At 37.3% G+C, this 24177-nt stretch overlaps 1 long non-coding RNA gene across 1 annotated transcript; it reads left to right on the top strand.

Annotated features, from left to right (window-relative positions):
• The first annotated feature begins 20161 nt into the window (after positions 1–20161).
• On the top strand, positions 20162–23646 carry LOC118160379. The gene is made up of 3 exons (XR_004747448.1): positions 20162–20396; positions 21548–21656; positions 22280–23646. It is a non-coding gene; the product is annotated as an uncharacterized LOC118160379 (long non-coding RNA).
• The last annotated feature ends 531 nt before the right edge of the window (positions 23647–24177 follow it).

Raw genomic sequence — 24177 nt, 5'->3', positions numbered from 1 at the left:
GAGTTATGACCAAGAAACTATCCATTCTATTGCAGATCTACATACCATGATCCAAAAAATAACTTTGAACACCCCGTAAGAAGAAAGAAAAATGTCTGGTCGTTTCATTGGTATCCAACATGAAGATTGTAAGGACACTGTCAAGGGCACATAGCCCAGCAATGTTAGGGGATTTGGCAGGTGAAACACACCAGGAATGATGCTGAAACATTTCCTGTCAATAAAGCTTTACCAGACAAGTAAAAACAGGAATGTTACTGAAACCAAAAACCTTCCCCTGTCAGATTTTCTCCCTGAAGAATGCAAATTTTTACTGGATGAAAACCACTTGAATTCCTTATGGTGTCCCTTGTTGTGGAAAGTTTTCAGATTTGATAAAGTTGGACAGCATTACAAAATTCGTCATAATCAGCAAAATCTATCTAATGGTGAAGCTAAAGCTGCTATCAGAGTCATCTCTGAAAGTGTTTTTGGTGTTTTTAAGGCAATATTCAGGCAGAACAATAGCTACATTCTCTTTTGAGATGTACTATATGAGAGGTATGAGGCACATGAAATGAATTGTAATATACATTTGCAGGCATCACAAAATGCTTCTTTGTCAAGAGCACACTATATATAATCATACCACAGGAAATTAAGGCTTGATTGAAGAATGTATATCTACCTCAGGCAAAACTATGTTGCCAAAAACCCCATTGTGGACATTGGTAGAAAGGACGGAGTTACAAGTAACAACAACAATAAAAAGTCAGGTAAGATCTTCCCTTTTACACATTTTTGTCTCCTTCATATTAAGTCTTTATAATTCCCTTGTGAAACTTAAACTTTAAAAACTTTTGCTTAGAGTCTGCTTCCCACACTAATTACAGACACTAAACATCTGTTGGAATGTCCTCTGGTTACCACTGGAATTTAAACTACCACCATTCCCATCAGTATAGTAGTTAAATCTTAGTTTGGTAAATCTATATTCTCATGTACTACTATGCAGTGAAACAATAAAATCATCTAAAATATGCATCTAAGGTCTAAAACATTCTGAAAATGAGAGAGATAAGGCAAACATTCACAGATTTTTTAAAAATAAATATCTCCATCTCCCTATTAAGATATGCAGCTTCTAATTACTGCTGGTCTGAGATTAGTCTATACAATACAAAGTATTCTCCAGCTTTTGATTTACAAAGGTAACAATGAAAGAGAAATTACAGATTTCTCTTCAGCAATGCAGCTTCATTCTTCATATCTGTTTGTTAGTCTCTGAAAATTATTTTCTTTCCTTTTGGAACTGCACAGTGATTAAAAAAAAAAAAAAAAAAAAAAAAAAAAAAACCTTTTACTCAGAGTACTCACTGGTTTGTCTTTCTGATATCCCTGCAAATTTTATTCTACCTATTGAACTGGGAATTCTCAAAATATTCAATCTTGGCTTTTCTGCTTTATTCAGATGGGGAAACAATCAGAGCTCTATCAGTTTGCTCAATTTCAATTCTATTCCTTGGAGTTTATCTGCTTTACCTGAGCATGCAATCTTTCAAAATAAATGCTCCCAGATACCAAAACTATTGTATTAGATTCAAATTTTGGATTTTTTTTGTTGTTGTTGTTGTTGTTCAATTTTCCAGTGTCCCTCTCTCTAAGGCTGATTCATTATCCATGCCCTAAGACTCATTTAAGTCCCACGATCTCACTAGCCCTTTCTATTAAACTGATATGAAATGTTGTGGTCTCCTGGATTCAGTTTGTGTTGGAGTTTTACTGTTACAGAGACCCTACCCTGTTCTTTCTTCTTCTTTCAGAACATGAATTTTGAGTACAATAATTTGATTATAGCAAATTTTTGGGGGGAAAAACCATACGTCTTACATTGACTGCATTCCCAAATTTCTACCCAGTGGGGTGTTTTATTCTCATCTACACAGGCCTATATCCAAAATAGTGTTAAAGTGTCCTAAGTGGGATTTCAGAATTTTCATACCTGAATCCGTAATCAAGATTCTCCAAGCAGTCATTTAGTTGTTGCATAATCTTGGGAGCGTCAGTCTTTTATAAACACTTTTAAACATGAACATCTTTCACAACATGCTAGAAGTGTCTTAAAATGAATGAGACGGTTATAGCTCAGCTAAACCCAGTGTGAAAGCAAGAGCAACAGCAAAATAAGGCATCTCTCTTCTTATGTAGTTAGAATAACTTGATCCTTCTGGCATTCTCCATGCATGAGCAATGAACTGGGCTGTCCATGTACATATAGGTGGTAACTTAATATCCATTTTTATCCTGGATTGGGGCTCATAGGTCCAATCATCTCTTCTCCCTTATGATCTTCTGACCATTTGTCTGCTTCAGAACAGAAACTCTATAGGAAATTATAAGGTATTTGGGGATAAAGGAAGGGAAATACTATGAAGGGAAAACATTTTTCAACCCTCTTAACCTGATAAACTTTGTATATTGTTAATAAAAGATTCTTGTGAAAGAGCGATAGAAAACCCCACAAAGATAGGACATTATTTTTAGCATAAGCGTTCTGGCATTCTGCTAGTTAGGGAAAGCACTTAGTGAATATGGGAATGATTAACCAGCTTTGAATCCAGTACAGTAACAGATTCTAGCCAGGGAACTGGAACTCACATCTCTCTTGCTCTCAGTGAACACTGCAGGTAGTGAGCTGTCTCCTCATGCTCGTGAACTTTATCTGACAAATGATTTATGACTACCAGAGTGAAATAAAAACTTCTGTCCTGAATTCTATCATTCATCTAATTCTGTGTGTTCTACTCATCAGGGAGCTTCCATCTTCGATCTGACAACTCCATGAACACCTATGATTCTGTTTTTAGGAAAACAAATCTGCCTTTCTGTGAAATTAAATTCTGAGTTTCTACCTTATTCTTATTAGTGTGTAGTGGAAGACTGCTTTTCACAGAATCACAGAATAGTCTAAGTTGGAAGATACCTCCAAGATCACCGAGTCCAACCTCCTACCTAACGCTAACAAATTTTCCACTAAACCTTATCCCTAAGCTCTACATCTAAACGTCTTTTCAAGACCTCCAGGGATGGTGACTCAACCACTTCCCTGGGCAGCCTGTTCCAGTGACTAACAACCCTTTCAGTAAAGAAGTTCTTCCTAACATCCAACCTAAACCTCCCCTGGCGCAACTTTAGCCCATTCCCCCTTGTCCTGTCACCAGGCACGTGGGAGAATAGACCAACCACCACCTCACTACAGCCTCCCTTCAGGTACCTGTAGAGTGCAATAAGGTCACCCCTGAGCCTCCTCTTCTCCAGGCTAAACTGTCCCAGCTCCCTCAGCCACTCCTTGTAAGACTTGTTCTCCAGACCCTTCACCAGCTTCGTAGCCCTTCTCTGGACTCGCTCAAGCACCTCCATGTCCTTCTTGTAGCGAGGGGCCCAAAACTGAACACAGTACTCGAGGTGTGGCCTCACCAGAGCTGAGTACAGGGGGACAACCACTTCCCTGGACCTGCTGGCCACGCTGTTTCTTATGCAACCAGGATGCTGCTGGCCTTCTTGGCCACCTGAGCATACTGCTGGCTCATATTCAGCCGACGGTCAACCAATACTCCCAGGTCCTTCTCTGCCAGGCAGCTTTCTAACCACACATTTCCCAGCCTGTAGCTCTGCTTGGGGTTGTTGGGCCCCAGGTGCAGGACCCGGCACTTGGCCTTGTTGAACTTCATACTGTTGGCCTTGGCACATCGGTCCAGCCTATCCAGATCCTCCTGCAGAGCCTTCCTACCCTTGAGCAGATCGACACATGCACCTAACTTGGTGTCATCTGCAAACTTGCTGAGGGCACACTTGATCCCCTCGTCCAGATCATTGATGAAGATGTTAAAGAGGACTGGTCCCAGTACTGAGCCCTGGGGGACTCCACTAGTGACCGGCCTCCAGCTGGATTTGACTCCATTCACCACAACTCTCTGGGCCCGGCCATCCAGCCAGCTCTTAACCCAACAAAGCGTACGCCAGTCAAAGTGTACGCCTTTTGAGGGGCTAACTCTGAAGACATGTTACTGCCACCTGTCCCTGGGATGTACTCTTACATTAGTACATGAAAAAGAAAATTTGGTATTAATGGCATAATTTGTGGAGGAATACAGCTCATATTTACTTCCCAGAAGAGTGCTTGACCAACCAGTCTATAGTGCGTTCTGGGAAAGGATGCATATTCTACCCCTCCTGTTGAAGCCAGACCATATGAAATGAGAAAAACAACAAAACAACAACAACAACAACAACACAAAATAAAAATACAAAGAGAGAGAAAGAATAATAGGGTCAGAACTGGAACCACCAATTCTGGCAGGTACAGACCTCACATATACAACGCATTCTGTACTGGGACATAGAGCAAACAGGTAGCAAACCAATTCTGCATTCTGTATATGGTTGCCATTATCTGGAATTTCTCAGTAACTCCAGGGATTAAATTCCCAAAGCACTAAGGTGATAGATTTTAGCTAAAAGCAGCACATTAGCACCCAAATGGGAGGATATGATCATTCTGCAGAAAAATGGAGGCTGACGCTGAGCCCAAGAGATTAGTGGTTTGCCAGGAAGGGGAAAATCTGAGTTCCACTACTTAATTTCCTGGATATTTTTCTTTTGCCCAAAGAAACCTTTCTGAAAGTGAACCAAATGTTATAACTATGCAATCACCCAGGGTGAACACCTAAATATAATGGCTGTAACGGGCTATAAAATACTTCACAATGAAGCCATTGAATTGAATAATTTTAGGTACCTATAATAACACTTCAGGCCTGACCCACTCTTATTTGAACAGGTGCTTCCAACAAAGCCCAAAGCTGAGCAGAATGCAAGCAGCCTGCATCTCACCTGGATACATAATCTTAATGCTCTTAACCTCTTTTGCTTTGTTAAAATGCCATCTGACACTGGAAGAACGTAAAGGCCTGTCTCTCTCCAGAATCATCATACACCTGCCTCCAGGGCCTCATCTGCTTGGTACTCTCAGAGCTAAGAGCTAAGCCTAAGAGCTCTGACTCTGTCCAAAATGTGTCTGTGAACATACCATCTGCCAATTGCTCTGTATCTAGGGCACTATGCAGGTTAAGGGCATCTTAGATTCAAGTGGCTCCTTCTCTTACAAGTAATTTTTTTTTTTTTTTTTACCCAGGCCTCTTATCTCTTTGCAGGCCTTTTTTGTCCATGGACCATTGGTTATGTCAGGATAGGGTGAAAATAAATATACTCAAGTGGTGCTCTTTGGAATCTTTCTTCTTTGCATGAAATAAATCAGTATTCATCAGACTCTATAGAAAATAAGCATAAAAGAAATTGTAATTTAGTGTTTGGGGCACATCTGAGAAAGTCTGAAATTTCATTTCTGCTCTATAATTTTATTTTTATATAAGTATTCAGTGGACAACAGATTGGTATCTGGGCCTGCCCCACTTTCCTGGATGAGTTCTCTAATCACTGTTTCAGATTGTGGTTGCATTTTCTCTCTTCCCACTTGTTTTCCACACTGCATTACTCCAGGTTAAACAGAACAATTTCATTGAGGGGGACCAAGAACCTTTCCCACATCTCATTCCTCAAGAATATAGGTGATTAAGTCTGTCTTGGATGGTAAGAGATATGAGTTCAAATATTCTTTACACATTGCTATAACTGGAGGAAGAGAGATGGCAACTTTCAATGAGATTTTTTAAGTTCTTTGTATATCAGAGATTTCTGTATGTCAGAAATTTCCAAATTATTTTTTGGTACTGGTAAGGATCCAGGAAGCAGACCAACCCAAGAGAATGCAGAGACAACCCAGGAGACACCAGTCACATGGGGGAAGGAGATCTCAATGTGTCACCTACTTTCACTTTCTCCTACTTTGCAGCTCTTCCTCATGTTTTCCAGTAGACTAAAATATTTCACCAAATTCTGCTCCAATGGGAAGAGGAAAAAAAGTGCCCTGAAGGAAAAAGCATGTGTCACTATTATGTGACTTCCCTGTCTTAAGGTATGTCAACTGTTTTTCTTCCAGTCCAGATCTTAGGGAGCATCCATCACAGCTCCAACAACATGATCTGCTCCTTTGCCCTTCACTTCTGACCTCAGCTTTCTCGCCAAAGCCTGTTCTGCACATGTTCTCTAAGTCCTTTGGTCCTGCATAGACCCTTGCATTTAGGTCATTTTCCATTCTCTCAGAGGTTCAATGATACCTTATTGTGGCTGGAAAACACAGTGGCAGGAATCCCCTATTAAGTGATGGGCCATTGCATTTTCTAAAAAAGATTTTATTGACCCAGGCCTTAACTCTTCATAAATGGAAGAGGACTGTATATAGTGTAATACAGTATATTATCTTTCTCTCTCCCTTTCTTTTTTCTTTCTCCGTCTCTCTTTCCCTCTCCTTGTTTCATGAACTTTTCATTTAACCCTGATGAACATGTCTTTAACAAATAGCTGTCATTCAGTCATCTCACAACATCATTAAACTACATTGATAGCTCAACTCATTAAATCACAAGCTGCTTCACCAATATTAAGAATATAACAGTCAATTTCCATCCATATAAAATGTCTGAAAGAAACATTTTCCTCTGTCCTATTAAATCTTATTACAATCAAAGATAATACATTTTATAGGCAGAAGTATTTTATTAAAAGCTTTATTATGTCATTAAACCTTAAATATCTTCCAACTTTCAAGAAAGGAGGACAGATCATTTAGGAGACTTGATAAACAAGCCTTGAAATTTAATTCAACAATTAAGAAAGGTAAAAAAATACACTTTTCCAAATATTTTTCCTATGATTGCCTTTTTGCACGAACTTCAATCTGAAATAACATGAATCACTACTTGTACATCAATGCACACAAACATAATGTGAACTGTGCTATGTAAGCTAAGGTTCGTTTAGAGATATTATTGTCATTTATTATTCACAGGTTACAACTGAAAAAAAAAGAAACTCTGACTCTAAAAAAAAACAGGAAAAAGAATAACAGAATCACAGAAGAGTCTAGGTTGGAAGAGACCTCCAAGATCACCGAGTCCAACCTCCGACCTAACGCTAACAAATCTTCCACTAAACCTTATCCCTAAGCTCTACATCTAAACGTCTTTTCAAGACCTCCAGGGATGGTGACTCAACCACTTCCCTGGGCAGCCTGTTCCAGTGACTAACAACCCTTTCAGTAAAGAAGTTCTTCCTAACATCCAACCTAAACCTCCCCTGGCGCAACTTTAGCCCATTCCCCCTTGTCCTGTCACCAGGCACGTGGGAGAATAGACCAACCACCACCTCACTACAGCCTCCCTTCAGGTACCTGTAGAGTGCAATAAGGTCACCCCTGAGCCTCCTCTTCTCCAGGCTAAACTGTCCCAGCTCCCTCAGCCACTCCTTGTAAGACTTGTTCTCCAGACCCTTCACCAGCTTCGTAGCCCTTCTCTGGACTCGCTCAAGCACCTCCATGTCCTTCTTGTAGCGAGGGGCCCAAAACTGAACACAGTACTTGAGGTGTGGCCTCACCAGAGCTGAGTACAGGGGGACAACCACTTCCCTGGACCTGCTGGCCACGCTGTTTCTTATGCAAGCCAGGATGCTGTTGGCCTTCTTAGCCGCCTGAGCACAATGCTGGCTCATATTCAGCTGACTATCAATCAATTCTCCCAGGTCCTTCTCTGCCAGGCAGCTTTCTAACCACACATTTCCCAGCCTGTAGCTCTGCTTGGGGTTGTTGTGCCCCAGGTGCAGGACCCAGCACTTGGCCTTGTTGAACTTCATACCCTTGGCCTCGGCCCATCGGTCCAGCCTATCCAGATCCTCCTGCAGAGCCTTCCTACCCTCGAGCAGATCGACACACGCACCTAACTTGGTGTCGTCTGTAAACTTACTGAGGGTGCACTCAATCCCCTCATCCAGATCATCGATATGCTCCATGGGGTCAAATTAACAGGCCTATAGTTCCCTGGGTCTACCCTCTGGCCTTTCTTGTAGAGGTTTGCTAGCCGCCAGTCGAGTGGGACCTCCCCTGATAGCCAGGACTGCCAATAAATGATGGAAAGCCGCTTGGCCAACTCTTCCGCCAGTTGTCTCAATACCCTCGGGTGGATCCCATCCGGCCCCATCGACTTGCGTACATCCAAATGCTGTAACAGGTCGCCAACCATTTAATCGTGGATTGTGGGGGCCACATTCTGCTCCCCATCCCCTTCCACCAGCTCAGGGTACTGGGCGTCCAGAGAACAACAGGTTTTGCTGCTATAGACTGAGGCAAAGAAGGCGTTAAGCACCTCAGCTTTTTCCTCATCTCTGGATGAGGAAACTTTAAAAAAAAAAAAAAAAAAAAAGTTATTAAAAAGTTGCAGAGGTCAAGAAAAGTTGTAACTCAGAAGGTGGAAATGAAATTTTATATAATGAAAAAAAAAAAACTGCTCTTAACAACAAACAGAACTCTGATTAGACAGAAAATAGGACGATAAAATAAAATAATATTGAAAACATAGTGTACTATTTATATGATGTCCTACCAAAATACCTTGAGCATTCTACTGTACTTGAGAAAGCAACTAAAAATAATTTAGTTTTATTCAGAAATCTTTCCTGGATACACATATGCAACTTATGTTAGATTTAATTTAACTCTAACTAATAAAACACAAGCTTAAATGAATAGACGTATGATTTTGTATCTTTGGCTAGAATGGTTATATATATTTATATATTTGTGTGTTTGGCTAAAATGATTATATTCAGACAATAAAGCTATATATTTCCATAATGATTCTCTTAGACATCCACAGATGCTCTCTTAGTGCTTTTGGCAGTGTACATCCCATAACTGGCCTTCCAGGGACACACTTCATCTCTGAGGTGGCTGTTCCTTAAAGAACCTCAGGCCTTATCTAGGACTTTGATTTTTTTAACTCACAATGCACTAAATGTCAGGGCACATTCTCATGCTACATACATAATTCCTCCTACAGGTTTTGCTCCTAAGTATTTTGCCTGGGGTTTCTGTCCCTTTAATGCACACACAACATCTTGCAACTTACCACACGTGTTCCTTGAAACCACAACTGAATCTCTAGCAGGCAGAGATGCAGCCTTTAAATGCCGTAATTCCTCTCAGCTTACTTTAAAAAGCATTATTCCCCTGATGCTTTTTAAATGAGCCTCCAACCTTAAAGTCTAATTAGGAAAAAGTCTAATAATTTTCCTTAATATGTAATTTCAAATTGCTTTCTTTAGAAAATCTTTAACTACTGTTCAAGCACTGAAAGTCTTCATAAGATCAAAGATAAATTCATCAAGAAGAGTACATGGAGGAAAAGTGACTAATTTACTCTACCCATGTATATTCTATATTCACCTCACATCAAGATTTTAGGCAACTCTGGAATTACCAGATCTGAATTGCCACTGAAAGGATTTTTTTATTATTATTATTATTTAGTTAAAGTATATAATTTCAATAAGAAAGAGGAATTGATGAAAATCCAGCAGACACTCTTGCAGCTGACAGTCAAAGAATTCAAAGACTAAGCTGCCCCTAAGGAATAACTTTTTCTAGCCCTACAGATGTAATCACTCCAGTAAAAAGTCTCTAAGCCCAAACTCTTTGCAAACAGTATAATTTAACTTTAAAAACAGATTCTTAACTATTATAAAAGTATATATTTAAATGATTGATGGAATCAAAGTTTAAAATATATTCAGATGAAAAGTTTGAACGGAAAGACTTGCTTTTATGATACGCAGAAGATGCTTGCCCTTAGGAAAAAAAAAATATAAAAAAAAATACATTAAAATGTTACTTTTAATATTCATCAGTGTAGTAGAGTACTTATCTAATGCTTTGGGACCCAAGAGTATCATAGGGCTACATTAACTCAGACTGACGAGTGAATGGAATTCACTGTGGCCACTGCTGAAATGCAGAAGTATATGGAGGGACGTGGGGGTGGAGGTTGGGGGGTAGGGGAGAGGGAGAAGATTACTATCTGTAATACCAAAAAAATGCACAATTATTGCTGTCTTGAGGTCCTGGGACAAAACTCTGAAAAAGGCTGTTGGCATACAGCCAACAATGTGCACTTGACCTGCACGCATGGCTTTTCAGCTCATGTAGAGAGTCCAGTGTTTGGCCTTTGTGTTGGAGAAGACAGAGTCCAGAGCTGTACAGCTGCCCATGACACTACTGATCTCAACCAGAAATGAAAAACAGTCACATCTGTGGAACTGAATTCAGCCAGAAGGCATATAAACACCTGACTGTAATAATCCACTACCTTGTCTTACACCTGTGGTGTATCCTGCCAAGCAGAAGTCCAAAGGAGAAGTTACAGAACTGCGTGTTTCAGCTACTGTCAAAGATGTATTCTTTTATTACCTAATAAGGTTCACTTGATTTGACTGTAACATAGTTAATGTAATCATGCTAGAAGGCTACACAAGGCCCATTGAAACTCATCTGTACTTTTTTTTTTTTTTTTTTTTTTTTTTTCCCCTCAAAGAAGATTGACCAAAGCTCTTCATGTTTGAATTTGAAGGGACTAATCACATGGAGGATTCTCTATTTTGTGGACAATAAATACTGATTTGATCTGGAATGGTAGTTCATATACCCAGTATATTCTGGTATGGTGGCTTTTTGTTGTATACTCAGAGATTTTAAACTGTTTCTTAGATGGTGTCATCTAAATATCTGTGTTGTTGTTGTTTTTTAAACTTTTTCTTTTAAACAAGAGTTACTTCACTCATCTAATTGAACATCATGCAAAACAGGGACCAAGACTTCCACAGATGAGCTGCTGACTTCTGTTTATAATAACTTTTTAAAATAGTATGCATTTTAGAAGCATGTCCTGCAGATCTTCAAAATTCTTCACTGTAATGATTACTGTGTTGCTTCAAAAATCGAATAGCTGGCTACTATGAACTTTACTCTTGAAAAGACAAGACATTAATGTAATGATTATTACTCACCACATGGTTTTGAAAAATAGGTCATGTTAAACTAGCTTCACTTTTTTTTTTTTTTTTGAGAATGTGACTATCTGACACATGCAGAATTGCTAATGCAATTTTTGTAATGCATGACTTGATGCAACACAGCTTAGGTTAAGAAACATGAGTGAAATAAAATTTGTACGGTACATACTAGATGGATTAAACACTTGTTATACAGTAGATAATTATTATTATTTTTCATTTTTAAAAAATATAAATAATAAATCTTGGTCAATTAGGGGAACTTCTATGAAGATCCTACAAAGATTTAATTATTTGGATCGGAATTTATTTATGTGTTTATGTCATCTTTTGGTGAAAAAACAAAACGTCGATTACAAAAAAAAAATATTCACAGATAACAGCAGAAAGCATCACTATAAGGAAGTTAGATGGATGTGGAAAAAGCTAGATTTAAAACAAAACACTGATTTGTTGTATATATATATATATATACACACATATATATACAGATTTAGAAGTTCCAGTGTGGCCAAATTTTGGACTCTGTCATACCTTCAGACAGGAAACTTTCACAGGAAAAGATGTATAGATACTAGTGGGGGATCTGTATGTGAGTTTCTAGTCTGATACCACAGCTGAAAGGGTTAAAGTGATCCCCAAATGTATCAATTCTGATATTATTGGTAGCCAAAATAATCTGTTTCTCATACTGAAGAGCCTGGTGGAAAGCTGCCAGATTCAGAGGATTGCAGCAAGACATTAAAAGGTTGAACAAAACCTTGAAATGAAAAATCCGAGAAGCTCAACTGATCAGTTTGAAAAAGAAGAACTTAGATAGGTAATTAGATCACAGTCTGTATGGAAGAAAAACTTAATAATTAACTTCTCAGTCTTACAGAAAGTGTTGGGGAAAAAAACAAACAAACAAACAAAAAAACTAAGTGGGAAAGCTGGACAAATTTGGATTAAAATTCAAGGATATCACTAGAATGGTATCTCAGTATTTTGGTTAGAATACATGTACAGATGTTCATTCTCCAAAAATCATTCTAAATAATAATCCACAAGGCTTCAGGCAACTGTGCATTTTAAGGAACTAGTAACTGTTCTTTAGTTCCCAATAATTACTCACAATTTTCTCTTTAGTTTCAATTTAACAGCAGACTAAACCCATAATTATTTGTAAGCATGTTAAACTAGCTCCTGGTATGCACCAGATAATATGTTATTGGTTTGCACACAAATGTAAACAAATCAAGATTACTTGCAGTAATAATCACCATTAATTTTTAATTAGGTTAAAAAAAAAGGTTTAAAAAAATGTCCTTCATAATTTCAGGAAATTATTTTAATGTAAATGTCGGTAGGAAAATAAACAAACAAACAAACAAACAAACAAATAAATCCAGTATGCATCCAGTTTTCATTTTTTTTTTTCATTTAAATCATACTTTCTAGAGATGCTTGATTAGTCATCTATCTTATTATCTCTTTTGTGTTTTGGCTCTCTGGCTCGTCTTCTCTTTTATTTGGCAGAAGACTACTCTTAAGACTACTCTTAAGGCCAGCAAGATTGTTTACTTCCAATTTGTCCTGGATTCAGAAAAGAGGTAAAAACACACTACCTCCCTCTTCCCCTCTTGTACATTTGGCTCTTATTAAAAGGAGTTAAATTTAGTAATTTTTACATTCTAGCTCTTGAAATCTGCCCAACAGGTTTCAGAAATATCAACATTTTGTGTGTTTGTGTGCATATATTGGCAATTCTAGCTTATAAACAATTATTCTGATTCTGGTGTATAAGCAAATAATATTTTTATTTGTTTTTCTCCAAGACCTTAGTGTTGAAGATATCATTTCACTGACATCTCAATAATAATCTTTATCTCTTCCGTTTTTTCCATATGTGTAATCCTTTTTTAATACAAGCTACATGAGAAAATTACTTCAGTAAGATGGAACAAATATAATTTATTCTTATGTTGACACTTATTTGTATGTGTTTGTCTATTTTAATCATTATCTTCTTATTTTAAATTAAACATTTTAGATAAATGAAAGCTTTTGAGTACGCATTTAACTGTATTACAGTATTTCTTGTTGAGCTAATATTTAGAATCATAGAATCACATTTTGGTTTGTGTTGGAAGGAACCTTAAAGGTCACTCAGTTCTAACCCCCTGCCATGGGTAGCGACACCTTCCACTAGACAAGGTTGCTCAGAACCCCATCCAACCTGGCCTTGAACATCTCTGGGTATGGGGCATCCACAGTTTCTCTGGGCAACCTGTTCTAGGGCCTCACCACCCTTACAGTGAAGAATTTCTTCCTTATATCAAATTTGAACACATTTTCTTTTAGTTTAAAACTGTAACACAATTTACATTGTTTTATTTTACTACAGATCAAAGAACTGTAGGGGTTGGAAGGGACCTCAAAAGATCATCGGGTCCAACCCCCCTGCAAAGCAGGATCCTCAGAGCAGGCTGCCCAGGTAGACATCCAGACAGGCCTTGAATATCTCCAGAGAAGGAGACTCCACAAACGCAGATGCTTTAAGAAAAATTGCTGGTCATAGCAAAACCTGTTTGTTTGTTTGTTTGTTTCTTAAATAATTTGGATTGAAAAAAAAATAATGTAGTGCAAAACTATTTTTTTATAATTGTCTTAGTTTTTTAGTCAAAACTGACAAATCCTCAAATTAAATCCTAAAATAAAAGGCTGAAAAATGCTGTTTTAAAAGATCAAAATCAAAATGTGAGCTTTTCAAAACAATCTCTATTAAAAAGCAATTTCAAGTAATACTGAAATTTCAGTGACCTCAACACTGCACTTTTTAGTGAATTAGCTATTCATTTTGTTATTCATCTTTGTTTCTTGAGCCTATCTGGATAGATTATTCATTCTTCTTCATGGAAAAGAAATAACTTACTCATTTTTCTTGGCTGATGTCGCAATACATCTTTCTGTAACAAGGTTGTAAGACTGGCAGTAACAAAGGAGGGAAAGATTAACTGTCTTAATACTATACATTATACTGTACATTAATGCTTGGGCTGCATAAGAAAAAATAATATTTCCTTCTTGTTTGTGGGTCTTAAAGTGGTTAGTATTAGACAAGGTTACAGTAATAATGTTTTTCTGTGCTATAAATTATTTCTCTTTTGTAGGAGAACACACAAGGCATAGAACCTTGCTTTTTGACAAGAAATGATCTTACGCAGAAGTAATTTTCATTGGGTCAGCTCAGAGAAACTAGTAAAACAAGAAAACTAACTACCCTACAGAATTGTCTTTCTCTCCTTGTATTCCCCAAATGAGCAGTCACCTGTGTTCCTAAACTGAAAAAAAAAAAACAATGTGAATTTAAGGATATGTTCCTGGTACTTGCTATCCAGGCACAGTCTGAAGAGCATCATCAGTTCCCTGTCACTTGCCTACTTGGATAAGTACAAACTTCAAATCAGCTATTATCTTCTGGATGTCAAGAATGTTACCAAGTGCATGCACATATTTCGATGGAATGTTACATGTTTATTCAATAATTTGAAAGTCACTAGCCTTGAAGTGTTAGAAGCACAGGCATTACATTTATTGGGAAGCATAAAGGGCTGGCTGCTCTGAGAGCCAAAGGTGACAACTGGGCTGGCACGGCACGGACCTCTCTGATGAGGACACAATGCTTGAGCAGTGTAGAGCAAAGCAGGTCAGCAATGGTGAATGGAGTCAGGCATGGTCCAGATTGCTATGTGCTTCTGTAGTGAGAAGGCAGAGCTGAGGTTAATCAAGTTGGTTGGTCAGGATCAGAGCCAAACTCAAAAAAGGCTGAAGCACTCATGTCTCTCAACTTTAGACAAAGCAGCTGAGCTCCATCTCCAGATTACCCATCGAAACACTGCCTTTCAGTCATGGTCAGAAAGGTTCAATCTGTGAAAAAAATCATCTCTTCACTGGCAATTAGATTCTTGTTAACACCATGAGATACTGCTACACAGATATATTTGGAAGACATAAGAAACCACCATTGCATATCTGGATGCTGCTGATTTCGGAGAATGCCCACAGACCAGTATGAAGGAATAATCTGTAAGGATGTAACAGTAATGACAGAATAGATGATTAGTAGAAGAAAGCAGGAACACAGGTCATAGAAAGAGGAATCTTTGCACACAGTGAGAGATAATAAAAGACAAAAATAACTGCATAGAAAAAAATCAGGAAGAAGAATCATTCTAAAGAATGGTACTACTCATATTTTAATTAACAATAACATTAACATTAAAATGTTAATTAAAAATAAAGTTAATATTGGTGGGAAAAATATAGTCCTATATAATTTATGATTTTTGTCAGAAATACTAATACCCAATTTCTCCTGCAACACAGAATAATGCAGAAGAGATTTTTGCTACTGAATAATGAAAGTATAATTCTGAAATTTCAAACAAACAAACAAACATATTTTTCTGCAAAATATTGTGATATAGTCAAAACATAATACATTCAAATAAGTTACTTGCTAGGATTATCCCTCTGAAATGCTTAGAGTTCTTAACTTCTCAGCTGTTCCTTTGTACTGTAAATGTAAGAAGTTATGTAGTTTTTCCTTCTTGGACAACTTGTTTTTACACTACCTATCTCATCAACAACAAAAAAGTGACAGTTCCAAGGAAAAGAGATTGTTATCTGTGGTTTCAGGCTAGCTCCCAGATCTAAGGGTACTTTCCACAACTTCTGGTTACTGCATTCCAAATATAGTGGCAGTCAATTAAAAAGGAGTCTTTGATTAAAATGGTCGTGTAATATTATGGATGAGTTTCAGATGGGATTCATGAAATTCATGAGATAAGGACACATAAAAGTGGTGTTACATATCCATGTCTATTCATGAGCTGTGTGCCTAATCTGTAATTAAAACTAGTAAAGATGTAGTCATTATAATCAATGAAGGCTAGAAGGTGAGAGATTCGTCTCACCCTAAGGTGACTCTAAGGGGTCTCAATTCAGCCACACACGCATAGTTATCTAGTACTATTTGTGATTCTTCTGGGCATCTAAAACATCCAAATGAGGATAACATACATGGTGCAGACACAGAGGAGCCATACTTTTCTTGGAACGGTAGCTGGACATCATGTACCTAGAGTATTTCCAATGGCATTAAATGCCTATGCATGACAAGATAATTACTATCCTTGTGCCCGGTCTGCCGCATCTCTTTGTGGGTTTCACTGGATTTACAGATCTCCCTCCACTATAAAGGCAGATGAGATGTCTGCCTTCAATGCAAACACTTACAGGTGGATATTTAAATTTAGCTATTCTAATTTCAAATTGAATCCTGTCCTATGACCCCATAACCAAGGACATGGTATGTAATACAAGATTTATAAAGAAGTATTCATATTTAGTTGAAGGTAAAGTATAAAATTTAATTAGAAGACTAAAAGAAACTTGTTTCATATCTCACAATAAGAGGAAGATGTAATTTCTACAAGTCTGGTGACTCTGAAAAGGGTTAACAACCAACAGACAGAATCAAATCAAGCATATGGGAAGAATTGCAACTACTAAGTCAATGTCCATTATCACTCCTGATCACCTTGACCAGAGCCACCAACTCACAGCTCATCAGGAGTTCTGAGAGTATTCCACATGGATGTGTAAAAAAACATTTACAATAGCTAAGTCGTTCTGAGCCATTAAAATAAAAAATAAAAAAAATACCCAAAATAAAAAAGGCATTTGCCTTCCAAGAGCAGGCTTCAACTGACCCAATGTATCTTCTGATTATGAATGAGTAACATGAAGACATATTTACAAATATAGCTCAATTGGTTTTGATCAATATTGAATAAAAATTATACTTTTCATAATTATGGTGTACCTGATTATAGTCCCTCATTGGTGAGGAGAACTTTCTGAATTTTCTTAAAAACACAAAGTACATTTTCTTTTAGCTCTGAAAAGTTAGGTAGTCAATGTAGCATACTACCTATACTGTAAAAGACATGCATTCCATGCTATGGGACGAAACTTGTCTCAGTTGTTGAAAACTAACTTTTAACTGTCATTTTCTACTTTGGGTTAAGAGGGTGGGAAAGTGGTAAATTAAAACATGGTCAAACTCTCCATGATAGAATGACATTATTGACAAAAACTTTGCTTTACTCATTTTCTAAATCTTCTAAGAAGCTAATGCTTTTTCTTAACATGAAAAAATATGCATGTTTAACAAAACTGAAGCTGAAGAATTAACTGAAAGTGAACCAATATTTTTCATAGTTCTGTCTCTCTTGCTTTTTACGCTGCTTTGCTCTGTCTTCTTTAAGTTATGTTTTGCATATTAAAATTATGTCAATCTACTGTAGTTTAATAATATAATCCATACTATTAACATTCAAGGTGTCTTCAGATCTGCACCCCAATGTATTCAACTGAGTTTGCTACAAATAATTTAAAAGCTAAAAGGAAAATATGTTATTTGTCTTTCACAGAGATGAGATACACCACATAGATTAAGATCAAGAGAGAAAGCTTTGGCTCAGGAAAAAAGATGAGGTTAACATTTAAGACCTTAAATCCAATACAGTGATTCAGAAAAATTATCTGCTTTGAATGAAGCTTTATGGCAATGGCGTCTCCACCCTGTCCAGCTTTCTGCTCTGGAACTTACACTGAATATGTCTCCTCAATATGTTCTTCCTGTTATCAGCCAGATAATAATAGAAATATATAGCAGAAATATTACAAATGCACAGTGAAAACAAGAACATCAAATGAAAACAACAACAAAAAAAATAACACAATAAAACAGTACAAAAAGAATGAAGCTCTACCTGACCCCCTCCCCCTAACACACACAAAGACAAGCAGCTCAGCTACTAGACCACAGAATTTTCCTCTTAATTTCTCTTTTTCAGACTTTTATACTCATATCCTCACAGCAGCACACGACTATTATACTCGTATCCTCACAGCAGCACAACTACGACAAAGTGAATTATGCCATAACATATGGTGCTCTATGGCCTGCTATTACAACGCTCTCTTGGTGTTTATGAGGTATTTCTATGAACTGAACTTAAAATCTAAGTGTTTCTGCATTCCTTTAATATTAAGTCATACTTAAAAAGATTATTTAGTGGCACTAACACACTCAGAAGAGCTCTACAAAATTGGTATCATGACTGAACAGAGGAACCCGAACTTTAACTTAGGGTAAGATTTTTGATAAAACAAAATAGCATCTCCAGATAATCTAAGATTGTGCTGATGTTGTGTTTTCTGAGGAAGCATACTGAAGCTGGAAGAATATAGGCATGCATACCTTTACTGGTTATTGTAATTACATTATGCCAGGAAGCCACCTGCTTTTACTAAAGACTTTACACAACCTATGGGTTGCTGTGAAAAAAATAAAATAAAATATTAGGCTGAGCCATAAAATGAGAAAAGAAGAAGAAGAAAAAAAGTAATTATACTTTTCCCAAAGACTATAAATCTGGTCTTGTAGTACAAATTGCAGGAGTGGATATTAACAAGGAATTCAGAACACAATCTTTTATTGTAGAACCAGTTTTAATGTCTTTTGAGAGAAGCCAGTATTTTTTCTCCTTCCATAGTAATTTTCTACTGTTTATTTACACTGTTACCTTGGATTCTATTCAATTTTATTTTAATTTTTGTATTTCCTGCCTGATCTTCAAATAGTAAATTTCTATGGTTTAGTAGATAAACAGAGGATTAATATTTCTTTAACATTATTTGCATAATAATTCCCATAATAAATACTTAAAGAGACACAAAAGTGAAAAGATGCTTCCCTCTCTTGGTCTTGGAAAGTCAGGATTTAGCTGTTTTTGAAAAGCTTGCAGCTGGATTATCAGGTAAGATTTATATAAATATTAAGTTCTCTAGAGTTTTAGGATGGCTTAATAAGCCTTACCTTTCTTAACTTTTACATGTCATATATTGGAGTACAAGAACTTAAATTGTGAGATAGTTTGCAGAAGTTTTGCAGTAAGTTTCAGGTGATAATTTATAGTAATTATCCTTTGGATTTTTGAGACTTAATTTTTACCAACTTCAGGTTAGCCATTCTCAAATGGAGTCCTAACTAGTGCAAGAACCTATTCCTAAATGAATATATTGAAATGAGCATTGTTCAGCAGGTCAGGTTCTTGTTGCAAACTGTAGTTCTGGTTGCCCTAATATTTTCTTATTTTTTCAATAAAACAAAAATTTAGCACTTCTGCTAAATTTTTGGAAAAAAAACTTTTTGCTTTTAGATGTCATCATTATTGCACAAAAGGAAAAGGTGAAATACAGTCTTGTCAACAGAATGTCAGGTGATTTTTTCACTTTCATGCTTTTCCTCAGGTACTACAATAATAACAATCTAGAGAAGCGAGAAATAAAACAAACCAAAACACCTTCCCCCCATCCATCCTCTTCTATCTCCTTCCCCTGAGTGGTGAAGGGGAACGTGGAATGGGCCAGTCCCTGGGGCTTCGTCTCCGATGCTCCATGGGGTCCCTCCCACAGGATGATGTCGTTCCCCAACTGAGCCTGCGGGGGCTGCCCACAGGCTGCAGCTCTTCAGGAACTGCTCCCACACGGCTCCGTCCCACGGGGTCCATCCCCCAGGAGCAAACTGCTCCAGCACGGGTCCCCCGGGCGGCAGCTCCCCCCAGACCCCCTGCTCCTGCGTGGGCTCCTCTCCACGGGCTGCAGCTCCGGCCCGGGGCCTGCTCCTGCGGGGGCTCTCCATGGGCCGCAGCCTCCTCCAGGCCACATCCACCTGCTCCCCCGGGGGCTCCTCCACGGGCTGCAGCGTGGAGATCTGCTCCATGGGGGACCCATGGGCTGCAGGGGGACAGCCTGCTCCACCAGGGGCCTCTCCACGGGCCGCAGGGGAACTTGTGCTGCGTGCCTGGAGCACCTCCTGCCCTCCTGCTGCACTGCCCTTGGGGGCTGCAGGGCTGCTTCTCTCTCAGCTCTCAACTCTCTCTCCCAGCTGCTGTAGCACAGCAGATTTCCTCTTCCTTCAATCTGTTCTCACAGAGGCACAAACAACATCGCTTATTGGCTGGACTCTTGCCAGCAGCAGGTCCCTTTGGAGCCAGCTGAAATGGGCTGTTACATGGGGCAGCTTCTGGACTCTTCTCACAGAGGCCACCCCATCAGCCCCCTGCTACCAAAATAATAATAATAATAATAATAATAATTCACTTTTCTACAACACCTGCCTGGAGGACTCTGAATAATACAAAAGGAGCAAGTTTGTGGGTATGAGCCTCTCAAGAATGAGCCATTTTCAGTCTTTTCTGCTGATGCTTCTTCATCTTTTACATTATCATTGATTCAGCAAAGAAATGAATGAGTGTACCCAAGTGGTTATGGCATTCTTCTGAAAGGTAAGTCAAAAACATGGCTAACTGAAAGCTAATTTGTTGACATCAGAGATAACCGTGATTCTGTTCAAAACAGAAACGTTGTTGTTCCCAGAACAAGGCTAGAAGACTAGGATATTGGTGAATGGATCCCTTGCATTATCTGGAGTGAAAAAGCAATTTTGGAGACAAAAACATTCTTTACTAAAGCATCACTGTTGTTACTGTGCTATGAATAGTGTGATTTTCATAACATTTGTTGGGAAGTTTACACTGCATTTGGATATTATTAATACATCTGTCACAGCTGGTTAAAAGGATACTTTTCTAAACTTTTCTAAAATGCATACAATTTCAGAAAAAAAAAATGCTGAAAAATATAATTGGGTCTAGGACTTGGTGGAAACATGGAAACCTTGAAAAGAATGTGCCTTCCAGTCTCATTTTCCTTTCCAACCTCCCTGCTAGTAAAAAGCATGTGTGCTAGGATAAAAATTTCATTTTAAATAAAACAAAGTAATTAACGCATGCAAAAACAGCGAAAACGTGACTAACAATGACTTCCAATACTTTAATGCATTTTTTCTGGCTAACCATTACTAAACACTTTCAACAGAAACAAAAGAAGCAACTTAACACCAGTTTAGTTTTCAGTGCAATCTCATTTCAGTCTTTAGCACACCGAAGTAGTATTGCCTGTTAATGGCATATTTCTTCTGCTGATTTTTGCAATGATATCCCAGTTTCCACTTCATGATTCTCTCCAATTGTTAAGGTATTTTACTGTATAATGCTGTCTTCATATTTCCTGTATGTGAAACACAATAGTGGACTCAAAACTTAATGCCAAACCAACATATATAAAATGCTTGAGATATCACAGACTCCTAGAATACTTGAGCAAACTTGCAACTTGAGCAAACTCTGTAATATGAAAATTTGCTTAATGTCATAAATCTGGGCTGTGTGTTTCCCAGCATTTAGAAATATAGAATCATTAAGGTTGGAAAAGACCTCCAAGATCATCTGGTCCAACCTCCCCCACCACCAGTACTATTTGATTTGATTGATTGATTGATTTGATTTATTATTTGATTTACTAATGTGAAGTAACCTTAACTGCAACCCTTTAGCAGTGTGATTTTACCAGAGATGTTTTTTCCTATTGGCCATAGGAAAGGAGAACTAATCATAACTGGTAGAAGAAAGCAAAGGATGTTTTCCTGGAAAAGTGACCATCAAGACCTGAAAACAAGATTAATAAATTAATAACAGTAACTGGAGGTTAGTAACTGAAAATAAAGATGTGTATGAGAGTTGTATTATTATTTGTTGTCTTGTTTTAAAGTAGTGATAGTTTATTATTATTGTTTACTAATTTTAGTTATTACTATTTTGCTAAGTTTAGTTTATAAAATAAGTATTTGAATCAAACAAGGGCCTGTCTGTTTCCCTGGCATCACAACATCTGAGCTAATCAACCAGCTTTCACAGGATAGGGTAATGAAATTTGATGGGAAGTGTGTGGGCAGAAGGCCTTAGTTATTGAGAGCTGTGCATTGATTGCTGTTTGAGTACCATGCTCCTGTGTGGCAAATTCCTGGAGAAGAGATAACATGTAATCCTAAATATATTTTAAATACTATTTTGTAATAGTTGTATTAATCAGTATATTTGATAATGTCTGTTAACCAATCTTTCATCTTTTTATTTCTGTCAACCTCTTTAGTTACAATAGTTTTCCTTGATTTTACATTTACTTTAGAAGATTTTTAATAGCATTGCACATCAGGCCTCTTTATGCAAAAGTAAGAGATATACAACTGAGTGATACTAGTGTGCTAAACAAACTCATATTTGTTCTTCTATAAAATAATAATAATAATAATAATTTTTTTGTCTTACAGATGGGATGAAGAAAAAATATAGTCTCACACTTGTACATTTTGTAAATCACCATGTAACTCAAGACATCAATCTTGAAAATGCAGGCTATTGTCATTGCTGAAAAGACTAGAAAACTTGAGTGAGAATTAAGAGCTAGAAAGCTTACACATTTGTACAGATCTATTACAGTAGTACAACAATTTTACCTGACTTTTCTGTATGTAGATACAAAGAAAAACAAAGAACAGTTTTCTGATTTATTGAGATTTGTTAAACTTAAAACAATTGAAGAACTGTTGGCAAAAACATGAGTTTTTAAAAAGAGAACACATTGCCATCACAAGGCATGAGGAGGCGATAGGTTAACGTCCTTCTAAATGTACATTGCCATATGCTTGAGTGGAGTTTTGTAGAGCTTTGTCTTCTTAGTTTTATGTTCAAATAATTCAGTTGATTGAAGTTATGCCTGCTTACATTATGCATCTGACTGACTCGTAGCTGGTGCCTGTATCAGCTGACTGCTGAACGAGGAAATCATGGCCTAATTTCAAGTAAAAGAACATTCTCAATTCTAAGCTCTTAAAAATTATATTAAGCCTTCTAACACATTTGAAGTTCAGTGGTCATTGTATTACCATGTGGCTTTTCCACTGCAAAGCATTGTAGAGATATGATGTAAGTAAGCAGTTTTGTGTCAAGAATTTCTTAGAGGGAATTTCTGAATTAAAAATTTAGGAATAAGTTTAAATTTTTACCACTTCTAACAAGGTTGAAGACACCATCACTGGCTGAAATCACTAATTTGAATGCCACTGTGTGGTTTCAGCCACCAAGAACTTTCCTTTTGTAACCAGTTCTTCACTGGTATTTCAGTGATTGTAGAACAGCACACAGCAGATTTCATCATCCCCTTTTCATTGAATTCAGTACTGAAAGGACAGCTGAATCTACAGTATGAAATTAGACGCCATTTTTCCCAGGCAAAGGGAAATATTTTGTATAGCTGAAAGGTTAGTGTCTCATATTTCATTGTTTAAGATTTTTTTTAATTTCTGTGTAATGCAGAGAAACAATGCTTTGTATGTAAAGGTCTGTCTCTCCCTCTCTATACACTTATTCCTTTGAATCGGTGTGACACCGTTTCATTTCTGCTTCTGGCTTCAAGTTTTATTGCTTTGATTTAGCTGAAAGCTGTTCATATTGCACTAGAGTGAAACCTAACAAGCATGTCTTTTCATATTGTGTTGCCTCATTTTTTGTTTGTCTCATATTATTTAAACTAGTGTACCACTGTGTACCTCAGTTCATCAAAACTATTATTATCTATATCTTATTGCTAAAAGCATTTTTTTTTCTGAGAATAATAAATAAATAAATAAATAAATTAAAAAGATCTTATTTCCCTGTAGTCATATCTAGTTGTATCTGAATGACTAGAAGTTGACAATCCATGGTTCTGGAAATTCAAAACATCATCAATGCTAAGTACAAGTATTAAACACAACAGAAAAACACTGTCAAAGACTTTCTTCAGGCTTCCAGGTAACTGAAAACATCTGCAATTTATTGAAGAGTCTGGTAAAAAATTGCACTTATGAATTAAGGAGTTAATAGGTATAATTTCTGCAGTTCATCATGGTGGAACCAGAATGTCTCCATGGTTATTCACAAACATTGTAGGCTACTATATTCCTTCTTTCCCCTGTCAAGATCTCTTAACTGGGAAGCATGTATTCTCTTTTTTAATTTTCTGCCTGCTTTGCAAATACTTGTTCCAGTTTGGTCTATATTGGCATGTATCCAGATAGTTCTTTCACTTCTTATCTTTACTTGAAAACTTTAAAGTGTTGGTGATTTTTATGGATACTTAGAGGAATGTTAAATATTTTAAAACTTGGCATCCTCAAACAAAACAGTG

Source organism: Oxyura jamaicensis, chromosome 1 (genome assembly GCF_011077185.1).
Source record: "Oxyura jamaicensis isolate SHBP4307 breed ruddy duck chromosome 1, BPBGC_Ojam_1.0, whole genome shotgun sequence".
NCBI lineage: Eukaryota > Metazoa > Chordata > Aves > Anseriformes > Anatidae > Oxyura > Oxyura jamaicensis.
The sequence above is the reverse complement of the archived record's forward strand: the minus strand, read 5'-3'. Positions and strand labels throughout refer to the sequence as shown.